At 35.3% G+C, this 8534-nt stretch overlaps 1 pseudogene; it reads left to right on the forward strand.

The window, feature by feature from the left end:
• LOC107647689 lies at positions 2783-7339 on the forward strand (annotated as a pseudogene).

Consider the following 8534-nt stretch of genomic DNA (forward strand, 5'->3'; position numbering starts at 1 on the left):
AAAAAAAACAAATAAAAATTAATGTATAAAGAAAAAATTATATAGCTAATCATTCTTATAAAAGTAGTGCAAACAATAATGTCTTTGTGAGTTGTATCTTACATTTGATTGTTTTTCGTAAGTGCATTTAGAAAAACTAAACTCAATGATCTAACAAATCTTCCAAACTTAATGACCTCAATTTTTTTGAGATCAAATAATAAAAAATATACAAAGAAAAAATATAATAAGTTTTCACATATAAAAATTCTAAAATCACAATGAAACCATCTCATCAACTCATCACATATTTAAGCTACAAATAGAAAATAAACTTTTTCATATTCATCAAAATTCAATTCAATTAAAGCCATAACCTTTTCTAATTCTTATCGATGTTTTTAAACGATGAAGTATACTATATACTTTCCAGGTTTATTGAATGATAAACCCTTTTTTTTTTTTTTATCATGGATCAGATCTTACTTTCTATCTTTTATTTATTTGTTTTGTTTCAAGAAAATGCACACCTAAGGACATACAAATTAGTTGTTAGAAAAAAAATATTCTAGTCACTATAAGCTCCAAAATGGACCAAGGCACAATACAAATACAATAGAATACCAGGACACAATACAAGTTAGTTGTGCATACATTATACCAATTATTTGTTAAAAAAAAATTTCACATACATCAAATTTTTAGGTCACTTGCCTTTGTTTGTTTGGTATATGTCTTGATAAGTAATCGACGCTTACTTATCAAAGTGTTGAAAACTTTCAAAAGAAACCTGAGCTTACCTAAGCCACTAGCAATATTACATTGTTCTTTCTTCTTAAATTTAAAGAGACTTCTTTTGGTAAAGTTTTCAGACAGAGTTACTTTCTTTATATTTGGTCCTATGTATAACACTACTTTTAAAATTTCAAAAGTATCTTTAAATGTAAACGAAAATATTTGGTAACCAAAGAAAATCAGGCAAAAACAGTCATAACTTGCTTTATTTAGCATTCATTAATTGTTGCGATAATTAATTAATACTAAATAAGGCAAGTTTTGGTTGTTTTTTTTTTTCTACCTAGCATTACCCAAATACAGGGATGGATACATGGGGGGCAAGTGGAGGCCTGGGCCCCCCAGCTTTTTAAAAAAAAAAAACATTAGTAGTAAAATTTAAGCCCAATCCATAAACTGTAATAATTTTTAAATTTTTTAAATCCCTAAATTGGCTAACAGAAACACTAGTGACTAGATTACCTTTTTTCTTTGACGTTTAGGATTCCTTCTACAGCCATAGTCCATAGCCACGCACTGACGCACGATGCCCTCCACAGCCAAATGTAAAATATAGTAAGTGATAACTCTTTTCCTCTATTAGTTTAGCCACTATCTTGTTGTATAATATCATATGAATTAATGACTTATGCTTTGCAGGAGCGTGTAATCATCATACCAAGAAAGTATGTCATGGGGACCGGTTGATGAAAAAGCCTACAAAACTTAGGTTATTCATATATCTGCATCGTTATGCATTCTAGTCATTGGATGTGTTTGCATTTTGATAATGAAATGAAATGAAGTTAAGAGCAGCATTGATAAGTCAGCTTGAAGCATGAAGGAAGGCAAAGGCTTTCATAGGAATAGGTTTGGCTTAGTTTACAAGAAGAGGTAAGGAGTTGACTAACTGACTTCTAACTTTTAACTGCTTAGTCACTAAGGTAGCATTTGTTTTTAGAGATTAAGAGACTGAGACTCAGTATTGTGTTTGGTGGTTTAGGGTTGGAACTAAAATTTCAGTCCTGGAGCACAAAATTTTTGTCCCTTTAGTACCTCCAGAAAGTGGGGATACATCAGACTAAAATTTTTGGGGATGGAGATTAAAACTTTAATAACATTTCTTCTAAAAAATATTCTTATTTAACTTTTTAAATTCTAAATCTACCCTCTTAATCTCTATATTTATCTTAAGCTAAACATAATATTGAGATATAACTCAGCCAGTACATTTTTCAGTCTTTTAATCTCAGTCTCCCTTCCAAACGTAGCCTAATTATTATTGGTTGGTTGTTTGTTAATTCTTTTTGAGCTAGTTTACCAGGTTTGCTAGTCCTAGTTGCTGCCTATAAACACTAGTGGTTAGTTAGTTTTTCATTTCAGTCAAAATTCTGTTAAATCCATTGGTTTAGGAGAAGAAGTACTCCCTCTACAGTTGGTAATTCCAACAGTGTACTCCAATAAGGGATTGTGATTTGTAGTCCCAAATTCATCAATAAATCTTACTGATTCTTCTAATTCCTGATCCCATCAACTGGTATCAAAATTCTACGGATCTTGCTAGCTCGTGGTGAATCGTGCAACCATGATCGCGAAAAATGGAAGGGAGAATGGATATCATGGAATCATGATTTGATCGCTTTGAGGATCAGTGTCGCGCGCTGTAGGAGATGCTGCAGTGGATCAATGCACATGTGAACTCTATGCAGTAGAGTGCTCTTGTTTGTCACAAGTGAAGTTCTCCAGCAACGCACTAGGCTGTCGGTGGCTCACAGGGGAGTAGAAGCGCGCCGAAGCAATGGAGGAAACTTGAGCTCTTGATTTTTTGCAGTGAGGACACGATGACATAGATTGAGCAGATGAAGCAGTTTTTCTTGCTTAGAGCGATGCTGGAGGAGGAGTGGCTCATGGTGGCGACACTTGCCATAGAAGGCCGCACATTCACGTGATTCTGGTGGTGGGAGACAACCTCACACACGCTACAGTGGTAGTCCTTCCACATGGTATTACTGCATCACTTGCAACCTGAATGGTTGGAGAGCGCCTATCAATCGCTGTTGAGACAGAGACAAACAGGCAGCCGTGCAATGAGGCTAAGTTTGTTTTGGGACTAGCATGGCTGGATAAACTCGGGGTTATTTGGGCAAATTTTAAGGACTCTTGGATCGAGATCCTCAAGGGTAGAGAGGCTTTAACCTTGAAGGGTGACACTGGATTGTGTTATGATGGGTTAAGTTTACACTCAGTTTGGTCAGAAGTATGCCACAGTTGATATAAAACGGTGTTAGACGCTCATGATGAGGTAGTATTTCAACCACTATTAGGTTTATCGCCGCATCAATCTCATGATCATGCTATTCCTCTAAAGGAAAGAGTTGTTGTCCCTAATATTAGGCCTTACCACTTTTCACAACACCAAAAAGCAGTGATTGAGGATATAGTTGTGAAGATGTTGGTTTCAGGAATAATCTAGCCTAGTATGAGCCCCTATGCTAGTCCTATCTTGCTGGTCAAGAAGAAAGACGGAATTGGAGGTTTTGTGTGGATTATCGTGCTCTAAATAGGATCACCGTGCTGGATAAATTTTTAATTTCAGTCGTTGATGAACTTTTAGACGAGTTGGTAGGAGCGATAATTTTTTCCAAGCTAGATTTGTAGTTGGGATATTCACAAAATTGTCTTCCAAATACATTAAGGACAATATGAGTTATTGGTAATATCTTTTTGACCTCACCAACGCACTGGATTTTTTCAAGTATTGATGAATCACATCCTTAAGCCGTTGTTATAGAAGTTTGTTTTAATATTTTGTATGACATCTTGATCTACAGTTAGGACATCGAGAGTCACACCGATCACTTACAGCAAAATTTTTGCATTCTCATCACCAATCAAATTGTGTTAAACACAAAGAAGTGCACATTTGTAATAAATTCGGTGGAATATCTTGGCCACATAGTCTCGACTGAGGCTTATAGTTAACCTTGCTTATTCATTGTCCTTCAACAGGTCGGGCCTATCTTCCCTTAAGTTATGCACACTTCAAATAGAAAATTAGTTTTCTTTATCAATGGGGTCTTTTTTATGTTATTTAAAATGAGCAGATTTCATGTACTACCTTTAAATATCATCGCGCACTTATCATTTACCCCTTGTATATTTGATGAAAAATAACAACACAACAATATCTATTTATAATATAATGGTTAAGTAGTTCAGTACACGAGGTTTGAACAGTGTTCCCACCAAAAACACCAAACTCTGAAGCTTCGGAGGTGATGACACGTCACCCGCCATGGATAGTGTTCCCTCCATTAGGATGAAAATACAAACCTACTACAACGCGTCAGCTTATACATAAAGAAGCCTCTAGAAATTGTCCACCAACGGTCTTACCATCCAAAAAAAATTGCCGTCCTTTCAGCAGGGATGGACGCCAAAGTAACATCCCAGTGGACGAGATAGCTACAGGGTTCTCTCCAAAAGAAGTGCAAAGGTGACGGCTTCGTTGGTCAAAGGTCCTGACAAAATTGAATTCCAGATACAAGTAACATATCTCCCCACCCATGTGTAAGGACCTGCAGTTAATAAATGATTGGATTTGGGACATCCCACTTTGGCGCTCACCGGAGCTCTTTAAAAATCCCAATTTTTCCTGCTCATTCCATTCATTAATAGAGGAACAACTCTATATAAATATTAGACGGGTACATGTTATATAGAAAATATAAATCTATTGTTAATTATACCTGGTAGAACTTTTGCTTGAAGCTATTTTAGGGTGCAAAGAATGGCTGCAAAAACAGAATTGATCAGAGACATCAATCCAACCAAGCTTTCTTGGTCGTTGGTCGTGGGTGTTGCCCAATTGTATGAGTTTCCCAGCTAATGGAACCAAAATGAGGTGTTTAGCTTGGAGATGGTTTTGCAAGATGAGCAGGTATTGGATGAGTTATTGTTATACGTTGCATGTTCTTTTTTAATGCCTTTCTAACAAGTTTTGGTTCCTTGGGTTTCAAAATGTTTTGCAGGGTGATAGAATTCATGCAACGATATGTAAGCCTCGGTTGGATTTGTTAAGGGAGAGGATAAAAGAGCATGCCGTGTATAGTATGCGGAATTTTATTGTGAAAATTAACAATGGGAAGGCAAGGACAACTGCTCATAAGTACAAGCTTAGCTTCTATACAAAGACAAAGGTGGAAGTTCTCCCCATCGAGACTTTTGCTTTTAACCCGTTCAAATTTCGCCCATTTGCTGAACTTGAGGCAAATTCTCCAATGGATGGAAATATGTTGTTTGGTACGTTACATCGACATACTTCTTATTTTGTTAAGATATGATCGTGAATTTTATTACATGTTTAGATTTAAATAGCCTTATTGTGACATGCAGATTACATAGGAGAGGTTGTTGGAAAAGAAGAGGCTATAGGGATGATTACACGCACGGGTGAAGAAAGCAAGCATATTGCACTACAGTTGGAAGACCTAAAGTAATATTTACTATTTTCTCTCTTCTTTTAGTTGTACATTTTGTTTCTGTTTTGCAGTCATTTAATTCAGGCATATGCTGGATATTAAGTGTCCAAAAATACTGTTAGAGTTGTATTATGCCTTTCATTCTAGGAAGCATAAGAATAAATGTACATTGTTTAGGGAATTGGTGGACCAAGTGCTTCCACACCTCGAACGAGATGATGGGGAGCCTTTCATAATGGTTGTTCAGCTCTTTAAGTTGAATGTATACTTAAATTCTGTGAATGTTCAAAGTACTTACTATGTCTCCAAATGTTACTTCACTCCAAACCTTTTCGAAGTTATTGATTTCAAAAAAAATGTGTGTCTCTAGAGTGCCCAAATTGCTGCTCTGTTATGAGTTCATAAAACATAACTTAAAAACCATATTAAGTTATATGAGTTTTCTTGGAATCTCTACAGATTGGCAAAGGAGGACCCTGTTCACAATGAATAAATCATCTTCAATCGCAGCCTCAATACTCTGTGGCAGATGAGATCAACGCAGGCATTGTCCCAATACGCACCATAGAGGAGGTTCTTAATATGACACAGGTGAAGTTTGTAACTGATCACTTAAGCCGGTAAAGTTTTGTTACTAATTTTGAAACATTTTTTTAGGAAACTTCCTGCTAGATTGTGGGGAACATTGTGTCTTTAAAGGTTGGTAAAGATGACTGGTCATATACATCGTGTAAGACATGTCCAAAGAAAGTTCTAGAGAGCAAAGATAGGTATTGGTGTGATCATTGTAGGCGTGTAGGCTTCAAGGCTACGCTAAGGTTAGTTGTTTTGTGTCCAATCTTTGTTTGCTTTTTTTAATGTCTGCTTAATATCATGAACTATGAAATTCAATGCAGTTGCATATGGCCATATTTTTATTGTTAGCAGTGATGTGCTGGTGAGATGTTGTTCCAGGTATAGGCTGCAAGTAATCGTAACTGATGGAACCGATTGTATGAAGCTCTTTTTGTTGAACAAAGAAGCAGGGCAAATGGTGGGAAAGGCTGCTGAGAAAATTAAGGAGTTATGTGTAAGTCTAATTCATGGGAGTTTAAAATACTTTGCTCCTGTAATGAATGTTTCTCGGATTGATAAAAAAATTATTATGTGCATGTAAAGAAGTGGGAAAAAAGAGAGTCGTATCCTAAATAATTGGATAATATTGTTGACAAAAGGTTCTTATTCAAGCTCAACATCACCTACATGAATATTAATGTCGTGGAAGGGGTATACAGCATTTTAAAGATTTTAGATGATGAGTGCCTCATGTCTAGTTTTGGTTCTGCCAACTCTTCTTTCGATGCTTCTGTAAGTATAGAATGTTGCGATTGGAACTAGAACTGAGCTGTGTTGATTAGTATATTGTTGAAATTAATATGTTACCTTCAAATGATCTTGGTTCCTGCAGTGTTCTCAACATGTACCTAATACCCCTACAACTGAAACAGGTGATAATAGCAATAGACATAAGGCAGTTTCTCTGTCCAGGGTAAGAAGTTTTTATGTCTTTTTTTATTGATATCCACCTTATATAGAGATAATTGGGTCTAATCAAGAGGTTGCTAATGTTTTAGTTGCTAATTGTTGAGTTTTTGTCAACAATAGGATTCAGAAGTTGAGAGCAACGGTGACAAGAGGTCCTCCCCTAATACAGGTGATGGGTCCACAGCAAAAGCAGGTGTGTCTGTAGATGTGCAAGCATTAGCTAACAAGAGTTTTAAGAGGAATTGTGGGAAAAAAAAGCTGGATTGAAAACTTTTGATGTTAGTTACAGTGTTTGTATGTTTAAGAAGTTGTGATGAGACAAATGTTTTCTTAGCATTCTAGCTTAGTATATGTAGTAACTGCAATTTAGTAGTGATTCATGTATTCAGTATGGTTAATTAGTTTGCTTTATTAATTCGGTTGTTAGGGTTTAAGGTCTGCATGTCCCGACAGATATTATGGTTGTCAAAGCCTTTCAACCTTACAAGTTAAATTTTCTATTTTACTATGTGGCAGAAAATTCTTTGCACTTATTGTTCATTAACATGATTGCAATGTTACTTGATTCAAAGGATGCCTAACTGATCCATCATAACTAAATAAGTTCTTGCAGAAAATTTTTGCCACACACTAAAGCTTTTTAGCCTTCAAAACTGAAGTATTAGTATCAATAGGAATAGGATAATTCACTTATTGCAGAAGTTAGAGACATTGTGGTTACATAAATAAAAGGAATTAACTGACATTGAAATGTAGTTATTGGCATCTTTTACATTGTTTGAATATTATTATTATATGGTTCTGTTTTGAGTCAATTATGTAATAGACTGATGTGCTAGAATTTGACCAATTGTTGTAGCAGTTACCAAAAAAAATCACAGCTCTGGATAGTCAAAGTTCTAGATAATTACCTGCAACAAAGTGCACAAATCTAGCTATAGCAACCACTGCTCATTAACCCCTATCCAACACTTCGATCAATTAGTGAAAATCAAGGATGGAAGTCTTCCGTTGAGGTGTGCAACTGCCGAACACAGTTAGCTTAACAAAATTGTCATTTCGTTTTAACTGGCAATAGGTGGAACTAATTTAATTAATTTTGGCATATGTTGATCAGGAGACGAATCTAATATCATACCAAACATAAGAATAACTGTAACCGCTACTTAAAGAACATACTATACTTTGTGATTATGCAAGCGCTACTTTTGCTAAATTATTTCAATCATTAATTATTTATGGTCATCTCATATATCATGAATATCCACTGCAGGTAATAAATTATTTCTTAGCACATTATACTTTCATCATCCATAATATATAATAATACGTTGCTCCTTGGGACAATACATATAAGTAATGCTATATGGATTTCCATTTAATGTATGATTGTTATATACATTAAACCACATATACAATAGTGCTATTCATAGTACCTCAACTAAGTTAATTAGGCTAGTCTTCTGCATAACTAACAACTTTGTACATTCCGTTCAATTTCTTAGGTGGTTCAATTTCATCTGATAAAAAACTCTTTGAGCAAATGCCCTGGACACAATAGTGCAGAGTCAATTAAATACACTTCAAATTAAGTTTTAGATTTTTCATTGTGGTTTCATTGTTTAATTTAAACTCGAACCTTCGACAATTAGTCTAGTTGAATTTAGCAGCATGATGCCTCAATCAATTACTGATGCAACTTAATTTAAATACATTGGAATGGGATGAAGAACTCACACCTCTGCCAAATTGTATCATATTTTGGTTGCTTCATTT

The sequence above is a fragment of the Arachis ipaensis genome, chromosome B06, assembly GCF_000816755.2.
Source record: "Arachis ipaensis cultivar K30076 chromosome B06, Araip1.1, whole genome shotgun sequence".
NCBI lineage: Eukaryota > Viridiplantae > Streptophyta > Magnoliopsida > Fabales > Fabaceae > Arachis > Arachis ipaensis.